This window comes from Procambarus clarkii, chromosome 83 (genome assembly GCF_040958095.1).
Source record: "Procambarus clarkii isolate CNS0578487 chromosome 83, FALCON_Pclarkii_2.0, whole genome shotgun sequence".
NCBI classification, from domain to species: Eukaryota; Metazoa; Arthropoda; class Malacostraca; order Decapoda; family Cambaridae; genus Procambarus; species Procambarus clarkii.
Genome location: NC_091232.1, coordinates 49,027 through 75,031, shown reverse-complemented (window position 1 = coordinate 75,031; position 26,005 = coordinate 49,027). Strand labels below are relative to the sequence as shown.

Genomic DNA, 26,005 nt, shown 5'->3' with positions numbered 1-26,005 from the left:
GAAAGCGAAGATATATGCATTTGATACTGTACAGTTTCTTGATGGCTTGCTCTAAGAGTGTGAAGCCCTTCACACCAGCCTATAAATTGTGTAATTTATTTCCATATATGCTAATTAACCTTAAAATCTATATGTCAGAAGGAAGGAAGATGTAGACGTTAATGTGACAACATTTCAAGAAATATCTCTCTCTTTAAAGTTAAATAATACAATCCTATCGCCGGTGTCCGGACACATGAAAGCTACTTAGGTATCAGTGGCCAGCCAGGTGGAGATCACAGGCTGTACAATACTGATAAATTATGTAATTCACAGAGGTACGTTGATTAATATTAATGTTTTATATTTTATTAAAAATATAGATATATACTTTGTTTCATACGTTAAATGTAACAATATTTCAGTATATATTATATAAGCATAGTATATATAATTCAGTATATACAATATATAATAAGAGTGTCAGACCACGGAGGAAGAATTGAAACAGGAATTTCCTTTAGTACTTTCTTATATTAATACATTTTCAGAGCGAACCATTCCTTCTGAAGATGTATTAATATACGAAAGTACTTAGAGCATTCTATTGTGGTTTTAATATTGAACAATTATACATATACGAAACAGACAAATCTGGTGTCCGAAATAGTAAAAATATTAGTGTGCGATGTGATCAGTGTAAGGGGGATATTGGGTGTGCCTCGTATCCCCTACAACAACAAGAAGTTCGAGAGCGATGAGGCCGTCATCTACTAGCTTCAGGATGTCGTCGAATCTAAATCAACAATATACTACCGCCGCTACTTTCTCGGAAACGTAAGTACCTGCCGCTTTACTTCTCTCACCCTGCCTGGCCTGACCTGGCCTAGCCAGACCGACCAGACCTGACCTGGCCTAGCCTTACCTAGCCTAGTCTGACCTGACCTGGCCTAGCCTTACCCAACACTAATCACCACACGTGACAGCCCAAACGAATCGCAAATAAGTACACGTAACAAGTCATATGCCCGGACACTCTTTCACCTTGGGGACTGAGTGGTAACTATTGTATAGAAGAGCCGGCTCCCTGAGAGTGGTAAGAGGGCGTGATAAGAGGCTAACGTGTGGTCTTGAAGGAAGTCGATAAAGCAGACAATTTTCAAAAGGAAGGGCAGCATAACGAGCAGACAGGAATGGACAGACAGTCGGTTATCCCATAATGTGTAATACGCCCCGCACAGCATGGGTGGAGGTGGGGGGGGGGGTGTAGCAAGGCACAGTATGGTGATGGTGCGGGTGAAGTACACACCCACTGAATTCCTGCCATCAATAATTGTTTTCATAACCATTAGAACAATGGCATCCCTCCAGCCACCATCCTTCCACTGACCCCCTCCTCTGGTCCTCCACCTCAGACAATAACCCCCCACACCCCCTCTCCCTTCCAGACATCAGCATGTCAAAATCAGTACCATAATGTGTTTAAACTATTTAAACTAAGTCATTATGTATCTCAAGGTATCTTAATTCATATGATTCCGTCCTCTGCCTCTGGGGGGCGTGGACGTCGGGCTCTGGCTGCCAGTAGCTGTTTGTCGCTGACTGGTGGTGGTTGCTCGTTGCTGTGGGGCGCCAGCTGACTGAGGCGGAGGTCAGCAATATGGCGGCGGCTGGTGGTGGCCGCATCCGCCGTGTGAATACTGCTCGGCTGGAGTTCTCTGCACCGGTGGATTGGGAACTAGTGGCGGCTGCGCTTTTGGATGTCCTTCAGGTGGATGTTCAAGATCTCCTCGGTCTCGAGAAATTTTCTCCCACTCGCGTGGCGGTGACGTTTGCCACGTCACCTGGATACGAGCGGTTTGTGGGGTGTTGGAACGAGCGGACGACTCCCCTTCCTCATTCGGCTGTGTCTGTGACTGTCTCTGATCCGTGGGGTCCACTGACCTTTGTGAGCGTGCACGGGGTACCTGTTACGTTTCCAGAGGTGGAGCTTTCTTCTGTGTTTACGAGGTATGGTATGGTGTTGCGTCATCGGTACAACTTGTTTAGTGCCGGGCGGCTGCGGGGCCTCCGGCTGGGTACTCGCACGCTGCATATGCGCCTCAAGGAGCCCATCCCCTCCAAGGTTATGTGCTGTGGTCTTCCGTTCCGGGTTTTCTATCCAGGGCAGGCCCGCACGTGCTTCCGCTGTGGGGAGGAGGGCCATGACGCTGCCCAGTGTGAGATTCCTCGACTGGAGACTGCTTCTGTATTCAGTGTGGGGGATTTTCCCCCCCTCCGTGAGGATGGTGCATCCCTGGCTGGTCCTCGGCGTGGGGGTGTGAATGGTGGGGCACCTGTGACTGTTGTGCCTGGTGGTGCACCTGCGACTGTTGTGCCTGGTGGTGCACCTGCGACTGCTGTGCCTGGTGGTGCACCTGCGACTGCTGTGCCTGGTGGTGCACCTGCGACTGCTGTGCCTGGTGGTGCACCTGCGACTGCTGTGCCTGGTGGTGCACCTGCGACTGCTGTGCCTGGTGGTGCACCTGCGACTGCTGTGCCTGGTGGTGCACCTGCGTCTGCTGTGCCTGGTGGTGCACCTGCGTCTGCTGTGCCTGGTGGTGCACCTGCGTCTGCTGTGCCTGGTGGTGCACCTGCGTCTGCTGTGCCTGGTGGTGCACTTGCGACTGCTGTGCCTGGTGGTGCACCTGCGACTGCTGTACCTGGTGGTGCACCTGCGCCTGTTGTGCCTGGTGGTGCACCTGCGACTGCTGTGCCTGGTGGTGCACCTGCGACTGCTGTGCCTGGTGGTGCACCTGCGACTGCTGTGCCTGGTGGTGCACCTGCGACTGCTGTGCCTGGTGGTGCACCTGCGACTGCTGTGCCTGGTGGTGCACCTGCGACTGCTGTGCCTGCTGGTTCGTCTGTGCCTATCGTGTCTTCTGTGCCAGCTGTGGTGGAGGACGTGGCTGCTCCTGATTCCCGTCTTCTACTTCCGGTGGATGTGGAGGTGCATCCTGTTCCTGGTGTTTCGTTGATGAATGGGCGAGGTGTTGGGAGTGTCGTCTCGGTGCCTCCCGTTGTAGGCGATGCTTTCACTGAGGGTGATGGGAGCGTCGTCGTTGGTGCCGGCGTTCCTGTTGCATGCATTGCGAGTCCGCCTTCTGCTCCCCCTGCGGGTGTGTGCCATGAGGGGGCGTTGACCTCCCATGCTCCTCGCCGGAAGCGCGTTGCGGGGGCGCGCTCACGCAGTCGAGAGCCCCCCTGGCAAACGGATTGAGGCTTCGCGGAGTTGTGCCTTGGGTGGTGCCCCCCCTCCTCCTCCTAATTCTCCTGTGTCTGATATGGATTCCGGAAGTGATGCAGTGCCGGTTGGCAGCAAGAATTCCTCGTCGGTGGTGGACGTTGGTGATACCTGGTCAGTGGCAGCGGGGTCTCGGCGTGCTTCGCTGGGTGATGCCGGCACTGTCCGCCTCCTGCGGGATCAGAGGCCAGGCATTATGGTGGATTCCCCGACGGTGGAACGGCGGCAGTTTGAGCCTCAGGATGCTGACGGCGCCTCTGCAGTGGGTGGCTCTGTGCCCTCTGGTGGTCCTGGAGGGGCTGGGGGTCATTAATGGGTTCGATGGCGCCTGCTATTGTTTGTGCGTCTTTGAATGTTCGTGGTCTGAATGCTTTGGCGGTCCAATTGGGCCTTGTGGATGTGCTTCGGGAGCAGCGGGTGGATGTGGCTCTGATCCAAGAGCACAATGTTCGGGATGTGTCTGTGTTGCAGGGGTTGTGTGCTGAGTATCATGTTGTGCTGAACCCGCCGAGGACGTCCTTTGGGGGAACGCTGATGTTGTTTTCGCGGAGGGCATCCATTTCCGTGCTTCACACGGAAATGGATGAAGATGGGCGGGTCTTGTTTGTTCGGGCTGAGTATTTGGGGGTTGTGATTCCGTTCTTAACAGTGTACGCCCCTTCTGGGGTGGCGCATCGTCAGGACCGGGAGCTGTTTTTTCGGGAGGGGCTTTTGCCATACCTGCGGCATGATACGCGGGATTTGATCTTTGGGAGGGATTTTAATTGTGTTACGTGTGTGAGGGATTGCTCTAGTGCTCACCCTCGGAATGTTTCGGCCGCTTTAATTGAGGTTTTGCGTGCGTGCGGGTTTCGCGATGCGGCTGTTTTGTGTGGCGGCTCGTTGGAGTATACCTTCGCTGCGCGTGGGGCGAGTTCTAGGTTGGATAGGTTCTATGTTTCTGGTGGGGAGTGTTCGGTTTTTGATTTTCGCACGGTCCCGGTGGCTTTCTCGGATCATTGTATGGTGGTTGTACGGGTTGGTGTCCGGAGTCAGGTGCGGGTGGGGCCTGGGTGGTGGAAACTCAATTGTCGGTTATTGCGTTATCCACGTATTTGTGCGCAGTTTCGGGCCTGGTGGGTTGGCATCGTTGCCCGGAAGGCTGATTTCTCCTCTTTGTTCGTTTGGTGGGAGTGGTGTAAGGTGGAGTGTCGGAGGTTTTTTGGGATTGTTGCTAAGCGGGAGGCTGCCGGGAGGTTTGGTCTGCTGCGGTTCCTTCAGGCGCGTTTGTCTTCTTTATATGTGCGGTTGAATGCTGGGGTTGACTGCTTTAGTGAGATTGCTGAGTGTAAGGAGCGTATTTGTGATTTGCGTGCGGTGTTGGCTGACGGTGTTCGCGTGCGTGCTCGTGTAGCTGAGCGGGTGGATGGGGAGAGGCTCTCTCCCTTTCTTTTAGGGAGGGAGAAGGCTGCTAGGGGTTCCGTTCTTCTCCAGGGCCTTCGGCGGCCTGATGGGTCTGTGCTTTCTAGCACAGAGGGTGTTCTGCTTACCGCACGGCGGGAGTTGGAGGCCCTCTATGGGGAGGTGCATGGTGATAGTGTGCTCGCGGGTTCCTTTTTGGACAGGTGCTTCCCCGGTTTGTCGCGCTCGGAGTGTGCCCGGTTGGTGCAGGATGTTTCCACGGTGGAGCTCCTGGAGGTGGTTCGGTCGTTTCGTTCTGGGAGAGTGCCGGGTGCGGATGGCCTGCCCATTGAGTTCTACCTTACCTTTTGGGATGTGCTGGGGGGGGGTGCTTTTGGAAGTGGTGCAGGCGTGTTTGCGTTTGGGTGCTCTGCCTGATTCCTTCTGTGACGGGATCGTGCGGCTACTCCCGAAGCCGGGCGATTTGCAGTTGTTTTCCAATTGGAGGCCTATTACGCTCTTAAATGCTGATTATAAAATTCTTTCTAAGGTTTTAGCGCGTCGATGTCGGGGTGTCGTTGCGTCGGTGGTCTCTATGGAGCAATTTTGTGGTGTGCCTGGCCGTGCCCTGATGCATTGCAATGCCTTACTTCGTGACGTGCTTCTCTATGCGTCCGAGTATCGGCTTTCGGCGGCTATGATCAGCTTGGACTGGTCCAAGGCCTTTGATCGGGTGTCTTTAGAGTTTGTTTTTAGTGCTATGGAGAGGCTTGGGTTTCCGGTGGTGTTTGTGGGGTGGATCCGTTTGTTGTATGTCCGGAGTCGCAGTCGCGTTTGTGTGAATGGGTTTTTTAGCTCATTTTTTCCTATTTGCCGTTCCGTTCGTCAGGGGTGTCCCATGTCCATGCTTTTGTATGTGATTTTTCAGGAACCTCTTTTTCGGGCGGTGAAAGCGTGTTCCTTGATCGTGCCTCCTTGTCTGCCGTCCGGTCTCCGGCTACCCGTTTGCGGGTATGCTGACGACACCATTCTCTTTGTAGCTTCGGAGGGTTCTGTTGAAGCTGTCCAGGACGTTCTCCTGCAGTTTGAGTCCGCTACGGGGGCCGTTCTTAATCGGGCGAAGTCGGGGTTGATGGGGATCGGTGAGTGGGCCTCCCGCCTGGTGTGGGATAGGTCGTGGTTTCCGGTGGTCTCCTCGATTCGGGTTCTTGGGATTACTTGGTTTGCCTCCTATGACCGCTCCTTGGAGTGGAATTGGGGTGCTGTCTCTCGGTCGGTTGGTGTTGCAGTTGGCCTTTTGTCGCGTCGTCCCTTGACGATTTATCAGAGGGGACTGCTTGTTGCGTGTAAGGTCTTGTCGCGTGTCTGGTTTGTGGCTCGATGTTTCCCGTTGGATCGTCGGAAGGCCTTGAGTTTGGAGAGTGTGGTGTATAGATATGTATGGTGTGGGCGTTATCAACCGGTGCGCCGTTCGACGTTGGTGTTAGGGGTGAGAGAGGGGGGTGTTGGCATTCCTGACGTTTTCACGAAGGCCAAGGCCCTCTTCTGGGTCTCGTTGCGTCGGGGGCTGGCTCTCGGTGGGGGGTTGAATACGCTGGGTGTGTTTTTCTGCTCGCTTCGCTTCAGTTTTTTGGTTGATTTGGGGGTTTGTCAGGAGGTGGCCTTGGTTACCCCCCCTGTTTATTCTTGGGCCGTGGGGATTCTTCGGGAGCTCTGCCGCCATCCTGGGTTTCTGTCTTTCTCGTGCAAGGCTGTGTATGGGGTGTTGTTGCCCCGGGTGCGGCCTCGAGTGGAGGGCTTGTTCCCGTGTTGGGATTGGGGTGGTATCTGGTCGTGTTTGGGGGCACGGTTCTTGGCGCCTCAGCAGCGTGAATTGCTGTTTCGGGTTCTGCATTTGTCGCTGGCGACAAATGAGCGGTTGTGTATGCTTGGCTTGCGTGATTCTGGGGCGTGTGTTCACTGTGGTTTATGTGAATCGCAGGTGCATGTATTTTATTTTTGTGTCCGGTTACAGGGGTTGGTGGACTGGTTTCGGGATGTCCTGGAGGTGTTTTGTGGTCCGGGTTGTCGGGGTGATGTTTTGCAGTTTTTGTTTTTGTATTTTCCGGCTTATCCGCAGCGGGTGCGTAATACATTGTGTGTTTTGGTTGCTGATTATGTGTTTTGTGTGTGGGTTGGGAGGCGGGAGGGTTTTGGGATTGCCCGAATTTTAGGATTTTTACGGGGGCGCATGCGGTTTACCTGGTGGTGGTTGCAGCGCGCTTTTCCGGAGGAGTTTGGTCGGTGGTTCACAGATGCCTATGTTCGTGGGGTTGCCTTTGGGTCGGCGGGTGCCTTGGTGGCAAGGTGATGTTCTCGTCTTGGGTGGGGTTGGGGTGTTGATGGGGGGGGTTTAGAGGGGTTGGGGGGTTTCGGGGTTTGCTTTGCTATGCGCTCCCTTTCCGCTTCTTGGGGTGTCCTTGGCGGGGGTTGCGTGTGTTTGTGTGTCTCCCCCCTTGAGATGCTGCTGCTCCTGTGTGTGTGTGGTGTGTTTTCCGTACCTCCGGGTGCCGGTTGTGTCCGTATGCGTGTGGGTGTGTGGTTTTGAGGGGGGTTTTGGCTCCTGCGTGGGCCTGGGTTTTCTGCTGTACTGTTTTCTACTGTTCCTTTTGTGGCCGTGTTTCGCTTTGGCCTGTAACCCTTTATTTTGCGTGCTTGGGTGCAGTGTGGTGTGCCGTGGTGGTGTGGGTGGTATGAGTGTGTTTGTCTTGTTGTTTAGAGTGTGTTTAGTGTGTGTGTACATAATTTCTTCTTATTTAGTGTATATCATTTTCCTGGGTAGCGCGTGTATGATCCTATGCTCCTTTGTTCTTCTGTGTGTGTGGTAGGCGTGGTTTTGTGCACGTGATTCTATATCCACGTCTGTGTATGTTTATGTTATTGGTTCCAGGTGTGTTTCAATGTTATTTATGTACTTTATTGTTAATTTATTTTTCATGTAATTTTCTTGGCCATGTTCTGTGTTGCTATGTAGATATGAACTGTTTAGCCTATTGTTTCCATGTACTGTTTTAGCACTTATTCCCTGTACTGTTTAGCCCATTGCTTCAATGCGTTTTCATTTTGTTCAGCGCTTGTGTTTGTTTTGCGGTTACTGTTATTGTTTAGTGTACAGACTGTTTATTCCTGTGTACTGTTACTTCATTGGTGTACTTGATGTGTACAGGTTTGCGTTGTTTTGTGTGTTCTTGTAATTTGTGTAATTTATAAAAATAAAAAAAAAAAAAAAAGTATGGTGATGGTGCGGGTGAAGTACACACCCACTGAATTCCTGCCATCAATAATTGTTTTCATAACCATTAGAACAATGGCATCCCTCCAGCCACCATCCTTCCACTGACCCCCTCCTCTGGTCCTCCACCTCAGACAATAACCCCCCACACCCCCTCTCCCTTCCAGACATCAGCATGTCAAAATCAGTACCATAATGTGTTTAAACTATTTAAACTAAGTCATTATGTATCTCAAGGTATCTTAATTCATTTGAAAGTGTACATGTGCACTCATGTACATGTGTACATATACTCGCCTAATTGTGCTTGCTGGGGTTGAGCTCTGGCTCTTTAGTTCCACCTCTCAACCGTCAATCAACAGGTGTACAGGTTTCTGAGCCTATTGGGCTCTATCATATCTACACTTGAACCTGTGTATGGAGTCAGCCTCCACCACATCACTTACTAATGCATTCCATTAGATATAATCATATATGATTACACATGATCATAATCATTCCATACACATAATCATATATGTGTATGTCAACGTATACATACATGCGTATATATACCTCATATTAAAATACTGATAAACGAATGACCATGAACAAATTAATTTATAATTGTAGCATTATATATAATTTTAATAAGACTAATTACGTGTTTATACATTTGAATGGTCCAGACAGGTGGCCAGCCTTGGACATATACACTTCTGGTTGGCACAATGACCTCATGTTAGACCCTTGATAGATTATGTGAGAGAGAGAGAGAGCTGGGGCAGGGAGGTGCGTGCCCCAGGGAGATAATCCATGCCCATGCCCCGCCTCGAGGTCAGTTCTCGAGTCACACCAAGAATAACAATCGAGCAAGTTGTCCTGACCAGGATGTGGCATATTAGGGAGGGTTGAGGAATAGGAAGCCTGTCTGATAGAGCTCTTGGCAAGCAGCTCTCCCTCAGTCTACCTATCTATATGGAAGAAATGTATCTAGGCCCTCCTCCCCCCTGCCTATTCTCTCTCCCCCACCTTTCTTCCTTCATTTCCTCCCTCCTTCCCTCCCCCTCACTGGTGAGAGAGTAGGAGTGTGAGAGTGGTTAGAGAACTCGTAGTTCTCACGCTCGTGAAATTGTCTGCGACCCTGGAGGAGTAGAGCGGAGGGGGGGGGGGGGTGAAAGTAGGTGACGATGGACGAGTAGAGGGGAGCATTATATGCAGTGAACGTAGGTGTCTATGGAAGAGTACATCATAGAGGAGGGTGAAAGGAAGGTGGCAATGGAGTAGAGCAAAAGGGGTGGGGGTTGAAAGTAATCCTGAGTTTAATTTTTTAGTTATATATAGTGACACCTCGGCTTACGAATGAATATTTATAAACTTTTCGGGTTACGAGCCTAATTTCTTCAAAAAATTTGAATCGGGTTACAAACTTTGCCTCGGGAAAGGAGTTTGTTGATATACGTATGGGCTGATCTAGCGCGTGGTGGCATGGTGATCGCGCCTCAGTTTACCAGTGTCTCCTGCCTAGTAAGTATCGCGCCTGAATTCTTTGTAAAGCATTACATTTGTTTTGGGATTTTTGGCTATTTGAACATAAAATTTGTTATGATATATCTTGCCATGAGTCCCAAGAAAGCCAGTGGTAAGGTTCAAGCCAAGAAAACACATGTGAGAATGACCATAGAGGAAAAACAAGAGAGCATTCATAAACATCAAAATGGCGCACAGGTTGTTGAACTAGCTAGGCAGTACAACAAATCTATGTCAACAATATGCACTGTACTTGCTAAGAAAAAGGACATTATGAGCATTAAAGTGGCAAAAAGCATATCAACAATCCCAAAACAAAGAACACAAACACTTGAGGATGTTGAAAAGTTTTTATTAATTTGGATACACAACAAGGAGTTAGCAGGTGATAGCATTTCAGAGGCCATCATTTGTGAGAAACCAAGGCATTTGCATGAAGACCTTTTAAAGAAAACCCCTGGAACGAGGGGGGGGGGGGAAAGATGAATCAAGTTTGAAAATGTGAAAAGTTTGTGTGACAATTGAGCCTCGTGGAAAACTTTTGCTGTGGTCATTACCTGGTGGAATGCACCCAGGATGGAGTATTAGGGCTATACATCTTTTAAATCATAAAAGTAATAAACATTTCCCATCAACCTTACAAACAATATTAACCTATTTTCATGTATTTCCCCCATGTGCATTTTAACAAAGTTACTAAATTGCCTTTATCATTCTGTAAAATTTCAATTACAGTACTGTATGTATAATTTTGTTAGTATAAATGGACTGAATATTCTGAAATTGCTATTAATTTTACAATTTCAGATTCAAAGGTGGTTTGGACACCCAATTTGGTCAGACAGGTGAAGAGAGCATTTAGGATAGTTCGAAGAGATGAAGATGGTCGCAATTGTGTTCGAAGAGGCAAACGCCCCCCTTTTGCTCCTGACATTATGTTCAACCATTGACCTCTGCACACCTAACACAAGGTAGGTTGAAAACTCCTCCTTCATGTCATTGGTACATTAGCCAGAAACTCAAGGCTCATGTAGGAATATCCCTAAAAAAAAAAAGTGGCCCCAACAATGCATCCTCCAAGTCTGGAGGATGAGCAGGAGCATTGTCGAGAAGCAGGACCTTGAGTGTCAAACTTTTCTCTTGCAGATATTTTTTGATGGCAGGGCAAACCACTCCACATCACAGTTTTTCTGCACGTTATATATTTTTTAAAACTCTTGGATTTTCGGAATGATACACGAGCAAGGGTTTAATTTTCAAATCGCCACACAGCACAAGAGTTAGCCTATCCTGACACAAGTTAGCCCATGTTAGCTTGTGTCCGGGCAGTGACGTCTCCTCTTGGGTAATGTATGTCCTCTTAAGAACATAAGAACAAAGGTAACTGCAGAAGGCCTATTGGCCCATACGAGGCAGCTCCTATTCTATAACCACCCAATCCCACTCATATACTTGTCCAACCCGTGCTTGAAACAATCGAGGGACCCCACCTCCACAATGTTACGCGGCAATTGGTTCCACAAATCAACAACCCTGTTACTGAACCAGTATTTACCCAAGTCTTTCCTAAATCTAAACTTATCCAATTTATATCCATTGTTTCGTGTTCTGTCCTGTGTTGATACTTTTAATACCCTATTAATATCCCCCCGGTTATGTCCATTCATCCACTTGTAAACCTCTATCATGTCACCCCTAACTCTTCGCCTTTCCAGTGAATGCAACTTAAGCTTTGTTAATCTTTCTTCATATGAAAGATTTCTAATTTGGGGAATTAAGAACATAAGAACATAAGAACAAAGGTAACTGCAGAAGGCCTATTGGCCCATACGAGGCAGCTCCTATTCTATAACCACCCAATCCCACTCATATACTTGTCCAACCCGTGCTTGAAACAATCGAGGGACCCCACCTCCACAATGTTACGCGGCAATTGGTTCCACAAATCAACAACCCTGTTACTGAACCAGTATTTACCCAAGTCTTTCCTAAATCTAAACTTATCCAATTTATATCCATTGTTTCGTGTTCTGTCCTGTGTTGATACTTTTAATACCCTATTAATATCCCCCCGGTTATGTCCATTCATCCACTTGTAAACCTCTATCATGTCACCCCTAACTCTTCGCCTTTCCAGTGAATGCAACTTAAGCTTTGTTAATCTTTCTTCATATGAAAGATTTCTAATTTGGGGAATTAACTTAGTCATCCTACGCTGGACACGTTCAAGTGAATTTATATCCATTCTATAATATGGCGACCAAAACTGAACTGCATAATCTAAATGGGGCCTAACTAGAGCAAGATATAGCTTGAGAACCACACCAGGTGTCTTGTTACTAACGCTGCGATTAATAAATCCAAGTGTCCGATTTGCCTTATTACGAACATTTATGCATTGATCCTTTTGTTTTAAATTCTTACTAATCATAACTCCCAGATCCCTTTCGCAATCCGACTTCGCAATCACAACACCATCTAGCTCGTATCTTGTAACTCTATCATCATTACCTAACCTCAGAACTTTACATTTATCAGCATTAAACTGCATCTGCCAATCCTTTGACCATTTCAAAACCCTATCTAGATCAACTTGAAGTGATAGTGAGTCCTCCTCCGAATTAATTTCCCTACCGATTTTCGTATCATCGGCAAATTTGCAAATGTTGCTACTCAAACCTGAATCTAAATCATTTATATATATTATAAACAACAGAGGTCCCAGGACAGATCCTTGAGGCACTCCACTTACAACATTTTCCCACTCTGACTTGATTCCATTTATACTAACTCTCTGTTTCCTTTGGTATAGCCATGCCCTAATCCAGCTTAATATAGCACCCCCAATACCATGAGACTCTATTTTTTTAATCAGTCTTTCATGTGGCACTGTATCAAAAGCTTTGCTAAAGTCAAGGTATACAACATCGCAATCCTTACCACTATCAACTGCCTCAACAATGCTAGAATAAAAAGATAACAAATTTGTTAAACATGAACGGCCATTTATAAAACCATGTTGCGACTCAATTATTAATTTATGTTTTTCAAGATGAAGACGAATTTTATTTGCTATTATAGATTCGAGTAACTTTCCCACAATAGACGTTAGGCTAATTGGTCGATAGTTAGACGCAAGTGATCTATCTCCTTTCTTAAAAACTGGTATCACATTAGCAACTTTCCAAAACTCTGGCACTCTGCCTGACTCTATTGATTTATTAAATATGGTTGACAGTGGGTCACAAAGCTCCTCTTTGCATTCTTTAAGCACCCTAGCAAACACTTCATCCGGCCCTGGGGATTTGTTTGGTTTGAGTTTTACTATTTGTTTAAGAACATCCTCCCTGGTAACTGCTAAACTCGTCAACCTGTCCTCGTCCCCACCCACATAGACTTGTTCGGCTGAAGGCATATTGTTAAGTTCCTCTTTAGTAAATACAGATACAAAATATTTATTAAAAATACTACTCATCTCTTCATCACTATCTGTTATTTGACCTGTCTCAGTTTTTAATGGACCTATCCTTTCCCTAGTCTTAGTACGATATAACTGAAAAAACCCTTTAGGATTTGTCTTTGCTTGCCCTGCTATGCGAACTTCATAGTTTCTTTTTGCTTTCCTTATCTCTTTTTTAACATTTCTAACCAGTTGTACGAATTCCTGTTCTAAAGTGACCTCCCCATTTTTAATCCTTTTGTACCAAGCTCTCTTTTTACCTATAAGGTTCTTCAAATTCTTTGTTATCCACTTTGGGTCATTAGTATACGATCTATTCAATTTGTATGGTATACTACGTTCCTGTGCTTTGTTTAGAATATTCTTAAATAAGTTATATATTGAATCCACATCGAAATCCCCATTTAAGTCACCTATCGCTGGGTTCATGTCTCGCTCCAAGACCGGCCCACACCCCATACCCAAGCCTTTCCAATCAATTTGACCCAAAAAATTACTTAGGCTATTAAAATCAGCTTTTCGAAAATCTGGCACTTTAACAGAATTTTCTCCTACTGGTCTATTCCATTCTATGCTAAATCTGATTTCTTTGTGATCACTGCTCCCTAGCTCACTCCCTATTTCGATGTCATTAATTTGCGTTTCCCTGTTAGTTAACACTAAATCTAAAATATTATTTTCCCGTGTTGGTTCCTTAATGTGTTGCGTAAGAAAGCAATCGTCAATTAATTCTAGAAAATCTTCTGCTTCACTATTCTCTGTTTTGTTCAACCAGTTTATTCCGCTAAAATTAAAGTCACCCATGACATAAATACTGTTAGATCTAGATGCTCTAGATATTTCATCCCATAGATGCTTTGCTTCCATTCTGTCTAAATTTGGTGGCCTATATATTACTCCTATTATAATATTATTAGCTTTTTCGTTTAATTCAATCCAAATAGTTTCTGTGTGTGGCTCTGTTTTGATTCCCACTTTGAGACTACATTTCAAATTGTCCCTAACATATATGGCTACTCCACCTCCTCGTCTAATATATCTATCTGTGTGAAATAGTTTAAATCCATATATTTGATATTCAGCTAATAGTTCTCTATTTTCTACATTCATCCACGTTTCGGTAAGTGCAATAATATCTATTTTTTCTGTGCAGACAAGAGCATTTAATTCGTTAATTTTATTTCTTAGACTTCTACTGTTAGTGTAATATACCCTAAGTGAATTGTTATTTTGCGGACCTTCTCTTTCCCTGATCGTTTTGCCAATTCCTTTCTCCCACAAACACATACTTTTATTACCTCCTTCCTCCAAATCAATTCCCATACCTCTATCTACTAACAGTTTAAACCCAAACAAACACCTCTAACCAATTCTTCTAGCGAGTTCGCAACAGCAACAACCCCAGCTCTCGATAGATGCACCCCATCACGAGCATACATTTCATTTCTTCCATAGAAGTGTTCCCAGTTGTCTATGAAAGATATTGCATTTGATTTGCAATATCTTTCCAGCCGGCAATTGACACCAAGTGCCCTCGATATCCATTCATTTCCCACTCCCTTTCTTGGAAGAATGCCACATATGATCGGGATTCCTCCCTTGCTCCTAACTAACTCTATGGCTGTTTTATACCTCTGAATCAGTTCCTCACTCCTGACTCGACCAACATCATTTCCTCCCACGCTAATGCAAATAATGGGATTGTTCCCATTACCAGCCATAATATCATTCATGTTGTTTATAATATCACCAATGCCAGCTCCGGGATAGCAAACCCTTAACCTGTTCCCCCTATCTCTAGCACAAAACGTTCTATCCAAATACCTTATCTGGGAATCTCCCACAACTAATGTTTGCTTAGGTACTTCCTTTACTTTCTGAGGGGCCTGCGCTTCCTTTCTCTTCGTTGCTTTCCCTTTTGCGCGATCCACAGTCTCTCCACAGCACTCGTCCTCCAAAACGTCAAATGAATTTGAAGTTGCTATGGCGTTTGAAGGCGGCTTTATCAAAGTCTTCTTAAGGCCCCTGTCTTTCGCAACTCTCCAAGACGAGGTCCCTTTACTGCTGGTCTCCTCCTTCGTTACTTCTCGATGTTTTTTAAGCTGACGCACCTCCTCCCGCAGAGAGTCCAACTCTGTCCTCAGGGCTCCCACTAGAGTCACCAGGTCCTTAACTACAACTTCCATATTGCTATGATGATATAACAACACTCAGGAGCTCCGGTTAACACAACCTCTCACTGTGACTTCACCTGACCGACTGATTAACTTAGTCATCCTACGCTGGACACGTTCAAGTGAATTTATATCCATTCTATAATATGGCGACCAAAACTGAACTGCATAATCTAAATGGGGCCTAACTAGAGCAAGATATAGCTTGAGAACCACACCAGGTGTCTTGTTACTAACGCTGCGATTAATAAATCCAAGTGTCCGATTTGCCTTATTACGAACATTTATGCATTGATCCTTTTGTTTTAAATTCTTACTAATCATAACTCCCAGATCCCTTTCGCAATCCGACTTCGCAATCACAACACCATCTAGCTCGTATCTTGTAACTCTATCATCATTACCTAACCTCAGAACTTTACATTTATCAGCATTAAACTGCATCTGCCAATCCTTTGACCATTTCAAAACCCTATCTAGATCAACTTGAAGTGATAGTGAGTCCTCCTCCGAATTAATTTCCCTACCGATTTTCGTATCATCGGCAAATTTGCAAATGTTGCTACTCAAACCTGAATCTAAATCATTTATATATATTATAAACAACAGAGGTCCCAGGACAGATCCTTGAGGCACTCCACTTACAACATTTTCCCACTCTGACTTGATTCCATTTATACTAACTCTCTGTTTCCTTTGGTATAGCCATGCCCTAATCCAGCTTAATATAGCACCCCCAATACCATGAGACTCTATTTTTTTAATCAGTCTTTCATGTGGCACTGTATCAAAAGCTTTGCTAAAGTCAAGGTATACAACATCGCAATCCTTACCACTATCAACTGCCTCAACAATGCTAGAATAAAAAGATAACAAATTTGTTAAACATGAACGGCCATTTATAAAACCATGTTGCGACTCAATTATTAATTTATGTTTTTCAAGATGAAGATGAATTTTATTTGCTATTATAGATTCGAGTAACTTTCCCACAATAGACGTTAGGCTAATTGGTCGATAGTTAGACGCAAGTGATCTATCTCCTTTCTTAAAAACTGGTATCACATTAGCAACTTTCCAAAACTCTGGCACTCTGCCTGACTCTATTGATTTATTAAATATGGTTGACAGTGGGTCACAAAGCTCCTCTTTGCATTCTTTAAGCACCCTGGCAAACACTTCATCCGGCCCTGGGGATTTGTTTGGTTTGAGTTTTACTATTTGTTTAAGAACATCCTCCCTGGTAACTGCTAAACTCGTCAACCTGTCCTCGTCCCCACCCACATAGACTTGTTCGGCTGAAGGCATATTGTTAAGTTCCTCTTTAGTAAATACAGATACAAAATATTTATTAAAAATACTACTCATCTCTTCATCACTATCTGTTATTTGACCTGTCTCAGTTTTTAATGGACCTATCCTTTCCCTAGTCTTAGTACGATATAACTGAAAAAACCCTTTAGGATTTGTCTTTGCTTGCCCTGCTATGCGAACTTCATAGTTCCTTTTTGCTTTCCTTATCTCTTTTTTAACATTTCTAACCAGTTGTACGAATTCCTGTTCTAAAGTGACCTCCCCATTTTTAATCCTTTTGTACCAAGCTCTCTTTTTACCTATAAGGTTCTTCAAATTCTTTGTTATCCACTTTGGGTCATTAGTATACGATCTATTCAATTTGTATGGTATACTACGTTCCTGTGCTTTGTTTAGAATATTCTTAAATAAGTTATATATTGAATCCACATCGAAATCCCCATTTAAGTCACCTATCGCTGGGTTCATGTCTCGCTCCAAGACCGGCCCACACCCCATACCCAAGCCTTTCCAATCAATTTGACCCAAAAAATTTCTTACATAAGAACATAAGAACATAAGAACAAAGGTAACTGCAGAAGGCCTATTGGCCCATACGAGGCAGCTCCTATTCTATAACCACCCAATCCCACTCATATACTTGTCCAACCCGTGCTTGAAACAATCGAGGGACCCCACCTCCACAATGTTACGCGGCAATTGGTTCCACAAATCAACAACCCTGTTACTGAACCAGTATTTACCCAAGTCTTTCCTAAATCTAAACTTATCCAATTTATACCCATTGTTTCGTGTTCTGTCCTGTGTTGATACTTTTAATACCCTATTAATATCCCCCCGGTTATGTCCATTCATCCACTTGTAAACCTCTATCATGTCACCCCTAACTCTTCGCCTTTCCAGTGAATGCAACTTAAGCTTTGTTAATCTTTCTTCATATGAAAGATTTCTAATTTGGGGAATTAACTTAGTCATCCTACGCTGGACACGTTCAAGTGAATTTATATCCATTCTATAATATGGCGACCAAAACTGAACTGCATAATCTAAATGGGGCCTAACTAGAGCAAGATATAGCTTGAGAACCACACCAGGTGTCTTGTTACTAACGCTGCGATTAATAAATCCAAGTGTCCGATTTGCCTTATTACGAACATTTATGCATTGATCCTTTTGTTTTAAATTCTTACTAATCATAACTCCCAGATCCCTTTCGCAATCCGACTTCGCAATCACAACACCATCTAGCTCGTATCTTGTAACTCTATCATCATTACCTAACCTCAGAACTTTACATTTATCAGCATTAAACTGCATCTGCCAATCCTTTGACCATTTCAAAACCCTATCTAGATCAACTTGAAGTGATAGTGAGTCCTCCTCCGAATTAATTTCCCTACCGATTTTCGTATCATCGGCAAATTTGCAAATGTTGCTACTCAAACCTGAATCTAAATCATTTATATATATTATAAACAACAGAGGTCCCAGGACAGAGCCTTGAGGCACTCCACTTACAACATTTTCCCACTCTGACTTGATTCCATTTATACTAACTCTCTGTTTCCTTTGGTATAGCCATGCCCTAATCCAGCTTAATATAGCACCCCCAATACCATGAGACTCTATCTTTTTAATCAGTCTTTCATGTGGCACTGTATCAAAAGCTTTGCTAAAGTCAAGGTATACAACATCGCAATCCTTACCACTATCAACTGCCTCAACAATGCTAGAATAAAAAGATAACAAATTTGTTAAACATGAACGGCCATTTATAAAACCATGTTGCGACTCAATTATTAATTTATGTTTTTCAAGATGAAGACGAATTTTATTTGCTATTATAGATTCGAGTAACTTTCCCACAATAGACGTTAGGCTAATTGGTCGATAGTTAGACGCAAGTGATCTATCTCCTTTCTTAAAAACTGGTATCACATTAGCAACTTTCCAAAACTCTGGCACTATGCCTGACTCTATTGATTTATTAAATATGGTTGACAGTGGGTCACAAAGCTCCTCTTTGCATTCTTTAAGCACCCTGGCAAACACTTCATCCGGCCCTGGGGATTTGTTTGGTTTGAGTTTTACTATTTGTTTAAGAACATCCTCCCTGGTAACTGTTAAACTCGTCAACCTGTCCTCGTCCCCACCCACATAGACTTGTTCGGCTGAAGGCATATTGTTAAGTTCCTCTTTAGTAAATACAGATACAAAATATTTATTAAAAATACTACTCATCTCTTCATCACTATCTGTTATTTGACCTGTCTCAGTTTTTAATGGACCTATCCTTTCCCTAGTCTTAGTACGATATAACTGAAAAAACCCTTTAGGATTTGTCTTTGCTTGCCCTGCTATGCGAACTTCATAGTTTCTTTTTGCTTTCCTTATCTCTTTTTTAACATTTCTAACCAGTTGTACGAATTCCTGTTCTAAAGTGACCTCCCCATTTTTAATCCTTTTGTACCAAGCTCTCTTTTTACCTATAATAAAAAGGCTATTAAAATCAGCTTTTCGAAAATCTGGCACTTTAACAGAATTTTCTCCTACTGGTCTATTCCATTCTATGCTAAATCTGATTTCTTTGTGATCACAAAGAAATCTCTTCGGCAATTTTTTCCAGAATAGCTATGTCTCCTCACAATTAAACACTTGTTGTGGAATGTATCCATCAATACAGCACAGTGTATCTACAAAATTTTAATTTTTTACTTATATATAGTGTCACCTCGGCTTACGAATGAATATTTATGAACTTTTCGGGTTACGAGCCTAATTTCTTCGAAAAATTTGAATCGGGTTACAAACTTTGCCTCGGGAAATGAGTTTGTTGATATGCGTATGGGCTGACCTAGCGCGTGGTGGCATGGTGATCGCGCCTCAGTTTACCAGTGTCTCCTGCCTAGTAACTATCGCGCCTGAATTCTTTATAAAGCATTACATTTGTTTTGGGATTTTTGGCTATTTGAACATAAAATTTGTTATTATATATCTTGCCATGAGTCCCAAGAAAGCCAGTGGTAAGATTCAAGCCAAGAAAACACATGTGAGAATGACCATAGATGAAAAACAAGAGAGCATTCATAAACGTCAAAACGGTGCACAGGTTGTTGAACTAGCTAGGCAGTACAACAAATCTATGTCAACAATATGCACTATACTTGCTAAGAAAAAGGACATTATGAGCGTTAAAGTGGCAAAAGGCATATCAACAATCCCGAAACAAAGAACACAAACACTTGAGGATGTTGAAAAGTTTTTATTAATTTGGATACACAACAAAGAGTTAAGAACATAAGAACATAAGAACAAAGGCAACTGCAGAAGGCCCACCGGCCCATACGAGGCAGCTCATATTTATATCCACCCAATCCCACTCATATACATGTCCAACCCATGCTTGAAACAATCGAGGGACCCCACCTCCACAATGTTACGCGGCAATTGGTTCCACAAATCAACAACCCTGTTACTGAACCAGTATTTACCCAAGTCTTTCCTAAATCTAAACTTATCCAATTTATACCCATTGTTTCGTGTTCTGTCTTGTGTTGATACTTTTAATACCCTATTAATATCCCCTTTGTTATGTCCATTCACCCACTTGTAAACCTCTATCATGTCACCCCTAACTCTTTGCCTTTCCAGTGAATGCAACTTAAGCTTTGTTAATCTTTCTTCATATGAAAGATTTCTAATTTGGGGAATTAACTTAGTCATCCTACGCTGGACACGTTCAAGTGAATTTATATCCATTCTATAATATGGCGACCAAAACTGAACTGCAAAATCTAAATGGGGCCTAACTAGAGCAAGATATAGCTTGAGAACTACACCAGGTGTCTTGTTACTAACGCTGCGATTAATAAATCCAAGTGTCCGATTTGCCTTATTACGAACATTTATGCATTGATCCTTTTGTTTTAAATTCTTACTAATCATAACTCCCAGATCCCTTTCGCAATCCGACTTCGCAATCTCAACACCATCTAGCTCGTATCTTGTAACTCTATCATCATTACCTAACCTCAGAACTTTACATTTATCAGCATTAAACTGCATCTGCCAATCCTTTGACCATTTCAAAACCCTATCTAGATCAACTTGAAGTGATAGTGAGTCCTCCTCCGAATTAATTTCCCTACCGATTTTCGTATCATCGGCAAATTTGCAAATGTTGCTACTCAAACCTGAATCTAAATCATTTATATATATTATAAACAACAGAGGTCCCAGGACAGAGCCTTGAGGCACTCGACTTACAACATTTTCCCACTCTGACTTGACTCCATTTATACTAACTCTGTTTCCTTTGGTATAGCCATGCCCTAATCCAGTTTAATATAGCACCCCCAATACCATGAGCCTCTATCTTTTTAATCAGTCTTTCATGTGGCACTGTATCAAAAGCGTTGCTAAAGTCAAGGTACACAACATCACAATCCTTACCACTATCAACTGCCTCAACTATGCTAGAATAAAAAGATAACAAATTTGTTAAACATGAACGGCCATTTATAAAACCATGTTGCGACTCAATTATTAATTTATGTTTTTCAAGATGAAGACGAATTTTATTTGCTATTATAGATTCGAGTAACTTTCCCACAATAGACGTTAGGCTAATTGGTCGATAGTTAGACGCAAGTGATCTATCTCCTTTCTTAAAAACTGGTATCACATTAGCAACTTTCCAAAACTCTGGCACTCTGCCTGACTCTATTGATTTATTAAATATGGTTGACAGTGGGTCACAAAGCTCCTCTTTGCATTCTTTAAGCACCCTGGCAAACACTTCATCCGGCCCTGGGGATTTGTTTGGTTTGAGTTTTACCATTTGTTTAAGAACATCCTCCCTGGTAACTGTTAAACTCGTCAACCTGTCCTCGTCCCCACCCACATAGACTTGTTCGGCTGAAGGCATATTGTTAAGTTCTTCTTTAGTAAATACAGATACAAAATATCTATTAAAAATACTACTCATCTCTTCATCACTATCTAACTGACCTGTCTCAGTTTTTAATGGACCTATCCTTTCCCTAGTCTTAGTACGATATAACTGAAAAAACCCTTTAGGATTTGTCTTTGCTTGCCCTGCTATGCGAACTTCATAGTTTCTTTTTGCTTTCCTTATCTCTTTTTTAACATTTCTAACCAGTTGTACGAATTCCTGTTCTAAAGTGACCTCCCCATTTTTAATCCTTTTGTACCAAGCTCTCTTTTTACCTATAAGGTTCTTCAAATTCTTTGTTATCCACTTTGGGTCATTGGTATTCGATCTATTCAATTTGTATGGTATACTACGTTCCTGTGCTTTGTTTAGAATATTCTTAAATATGTTATATATTGAATCCACATCGAAATCCCCATTTACGTCACCTATCGCTGGGTTCATGTCTTGCTCCAAGACCGGCCCCCACCCCAAACCCAAGACTTTCCAATCAATTTGACCCAAAAAATTTCTAAGGCTATTAAAATCAGCTTTTCGAAAATCTGGCACTTTAACAGAATTTTCTCCTACAGGTCTATTCCATTCTATGCTAAATCTGATTTCTTTGTGATCACTGTTCCCTAGCTCACTCCCTATTTCGATGTCATTAATTTGTGTTTCCCTGTTAGTTAACACTAAATCTAAAATATTATTTTCCCGTGTTGGTTCCTTAATGTGTTGTGTAAGAAAGCAATCGTCAATTAATTCTAGAAAATCTTCTGCTTCACTATTCCCTGTTTTGTTCAACCAGTTTATTCCACTAAAATTAAAGTCACCCATGACGTAAATACTGTTAGATCTAGATGCCCTAGATATTTCATCCCATAGATGCTTTGCTTCCATTCTGTCTAAATTTGGTGGCCTATATATAACTCCTATTATCATATTTGCTTTTTCGTATAATTCTATCCAAATAGTTTCTGTGTGTGGCTCAGTTTTGATTCCCTCTTTGAGACTACATTTCAAATTGTCCCTAACATATATGGCTACTCCCCCTCCTCGTCTAATATATCTATCTGTGTGAAATAGTTTAAATCCATTTATTTGATATTCAGCTAATAGTTCTCTATTTTCTACATTCATCCACGTTTCGGTAAGTGCAATAATATCTATTTTTTCTGTGCAGACAAGAGCATTTAATTCGTTAATTTTATTTCTTAGACTTCTACTGTTAGTGTAATATACCCTAAGTGAATTGTTATTTTGAGGCCCTTCTCTTTCCCTGATCATTTTGCCAATTCCTTTCTCCCACAAACACGTACTTTTATTATCTCCTTCCTCCAAATCAATTCCCATACCTCTATCAGCTAACAGTTTAAACCCAAACAAACACCTCTAACCACTTCTTCCAACGAATTCGCAACAGCAACAACCCCAGCTCTCGATAGATGCACCCCATCACGAGCATACATTCCATTTCTTCCATAGAAGTGTTCCCAGTTGTCTATGAAAGATATAGCATTTGATTTGCAATATCTTTCCAGCCGGCAATTGACACCAAGTGCCCTCGATATCCATTCATTTCCTACTCCCTTTCTTGGAAGAATGCCACATATGATCGGGGTTCCTCCCTTGCTCCTAACTAATTCAATGGCTGTCCTGAATCTCTGTATTAGTTCCTCACTCCTAACTCGTCCAACATCATTACCCCCTGCACTAATACAAATAATGGGTTTGTTTCCATTTCCTGTCATAATATCATTCATGTTTCCAACAATATCACCAATTCCAGCTCCCGGATAGCAAACCCTTAATCTGTTCCCCCTATCTCTGGCACAAAACGTTCTGTCTAAATACCTCACCTGGGAATCTCCCACAACCAAAATTCGCTTCGATTCTCCCTTTTCCTTTCGAGCAGTTTGAGGGACCTGCGCTTCAATGCTCCTCGTTACTTTGTCTTTGCCACCTCGTTGAACAACAGGTTCAACACAGAGTTAGCAGGTGATAGCATTTCAGAGGCCATCATTTGTGAGAAACCAAGGCATTTGCATGAAGACCTTTTAAAGAAAACCCCTGGAACGAGGGGGAAAAAGATGAATCAAGTTTGAAAATGTGAAAGGTTTGTGTGACAATAGAGCCTCGTGGAAAACTTTTGCTGTGGTCATTACCTGGTGGAATGCACCCAGGATGGAGTATTAGGGCTATACATCTTTTAAATCATAAAAGTAATAAACATTTCCCATCAACCTTACAAACCATATTAACCTATTTTCATGTATTTCCCCCATGTGCATTTTAACAAAGTTACTAAATTGCCTTTATCATTCTGTAAAATTTCAATTACAGTATACTGTATATAATTTTGTTAGTATAAATGGATTGAATATTCTGAAATCACTATTAATTTTACAATTTCAGATTCAAAGGTGGTCTGGACACCCAATTTGGTCAGACAGGTGAAGAGAGCATTTAGGATAGTTCGAAGAGATGAATATGGTCACAATTGTGTTTGAAGAGGCAAACGCCCCCCTTTGCTCCTGACATTATGTTGAGCCTATTGACCCCTGCACACCTAACACAAGGTAGGTTGAAAACTCCTCCTTCATGTCATTGGTTCATTAGCCAGAAACTTAGGGCCCATGCAGGAATATCCCTAAAAAAAAAAATTGGCCCCAACAATGCATCCTCCAAGTCTGGAGGATGAGCAGGAGCATTGTCGAGAAGCAGGCCCTTTAGTGTCAAACTTTTCTCTTGCAGATATTTTTTGATGGCAGGGCAAACCACTCTACATCACAGTTTTTCTGCACGTTATATATTTTTTAAAACTCTTGGATTTTCGGAATGATACACGAGCAAGGGTTTAATTTTCAAATCGCCACACAGCACAAGAGTTAGCCTATCCTGACACAAGTTAGCCCAAGTTAGCTTGTGTCCGGGCAGTGACGTCTCCTCTTGGGTAATGTATGTCCTCTTCGGCAATTTTTTCCAGAATAGCCATGTCTCCTCGCAATTAAACACTTGTTGTGGAATATATCCATCAATACAGTATCTACAAAATCTTTAAAATCACGAACAAATCTTTCAGCCCCTACTTTGTCTGAGCTGGCACCCTCACCATGCCTCACAACACTATGAATACCACGTCTTTTTTCAAAATTTCTCAAACCATCCCCTACTCACCTTAAACTCTTTCATATCTGCAAAACTCGTTCTAGGGGTTTTCTTTATAAGATCTTGCATGAAGATTTCATTGTTGACCAAACCACACACTGGAAATTGAATAGACGACGACATTTCGATCCGTGCTGGACCATTATAAAGTCGATTGTGATGAGATGAGGGAAGCAAGAGCATTAAGTAGGCAAGAGAGAGAGGTGAGGAGATGGCAAGTATGTACGTATGTACATGAATAAAACATGTACATACTTATACATAACGTGTGTAAATAGTGTAATAAACACAATAACAGTATTTTGGGAGGAGGAATGTTGGCGAGTAATGTGTTGGAGGAGGGAGGGAGGACTGGCAGGGTGTGGCAGCTCACTCATGTTTTTTGGGCTCACCATACCAACATAGTGGATCGTTATGGTGAATACATACATAGATGGGTATATACAATGTGTGTATATAGTGTAATAACAGCAAAAACACTGTTTGATTGTAGAATATGTCGCATATATGAGGCCCATAATTTTGAGCATAGCGATGTTCTATACTTTGAATTATATAAATTCCACAAATTACACACTTTTAAATAATATTACAGCAAAAAAAAAAAGAAGAAATGAATGAGAAACTTCAAAATAATTGCGCAACATTTTATTCGCAGCAACTGCCGTCGCACGGGGTAGCGGGGCCGACAGACCCCCATCACTCCAACGCTCAGCGCCCATAATTTGCTCAACTTTCCAGCTCCATCGCAGCTAAAGTAAGTCACATACAATATTTTTTGTTTAGTTTCCCCGTGATCAAACTCTGCATTTTAACAATATAAGAAGAGAAAAATTTTTTTTGGAAAGAATTTATTTCTTGTGCACCAGGGTGTTATTTGGAGACAGAGCAGTTCAGTGGTTAACTACTAAATTTTTTTTTCTCCCACACACCCACCCCCCCTAGGAAGCAGCCTGTAACAGCTAACTCCCAGATACCTATTTACTGTTAGGTAACAGGGGTCATCCCCTTTTGTACAAAGAATCTGCTAAAGCTTTTAGGGCTAATCTTTGACACTCGTTTGTCTTTGTCGCCCCATATTTTTTACGTCCGAGTTGAATGCTCTAAGGCCCTTAACTAACTTTAGGTCATGTCCCATACTTCTTGGGGAGCTAATCGACACTGCTCCTCTCTTTACATTCCTCTCTCGTTCTGTCTAAACTCAATTATGGCCCTGTTTACTCGTCTGCTTCTCCTTCTACCCTTCACCATGCATCATACTGGGTTACGGCTCAGCTCTGGTACCTTTCCTTCGACACCTACCCTAAGCCTGTATGTTGAAACTGGCGTCCTGTTTCTACAGGATCGCCATGATCGCTACTGTCTTCACCTTGCACGGTCCTTACAGCACCCTCACTCTTGCTTATGTCATGCCTTGACCTTTGCCCATCCTGTGGTTCCTGTTCCCCTTCACCACCTATCTCTTTCTGTACGGTTGTCTCTCTTACAAAATGCTCTTTCAGTTTGTGTTACCAATATTTCCCCTCGTGTC

At 43.2% G+C, this 26,005-nt stretch overlaps 1 long non-coding RNA gene across 1 annotated transcript; it reads left to right on the top strand.

The window, feature by feature from the left end:
- The first annotated feature begins 540 nt into the window (after positions 1-540).
- LOC138358423 (uncharacterized) lies at positions 541-25,265 on the top strand. Its single transcript, XR_011225357.1, has 4 exons — positions 541-816; positions 10,230-10,393; positions 23,722-23,885; positions 25,133-25,265. It is a non-coding gene; the product is annotated as an uncharacterized lncRNA (long non-coding RNA).
- The last annotated feature ends 740 nt before the right edge of the window (positions 25,266-26,005 follow it).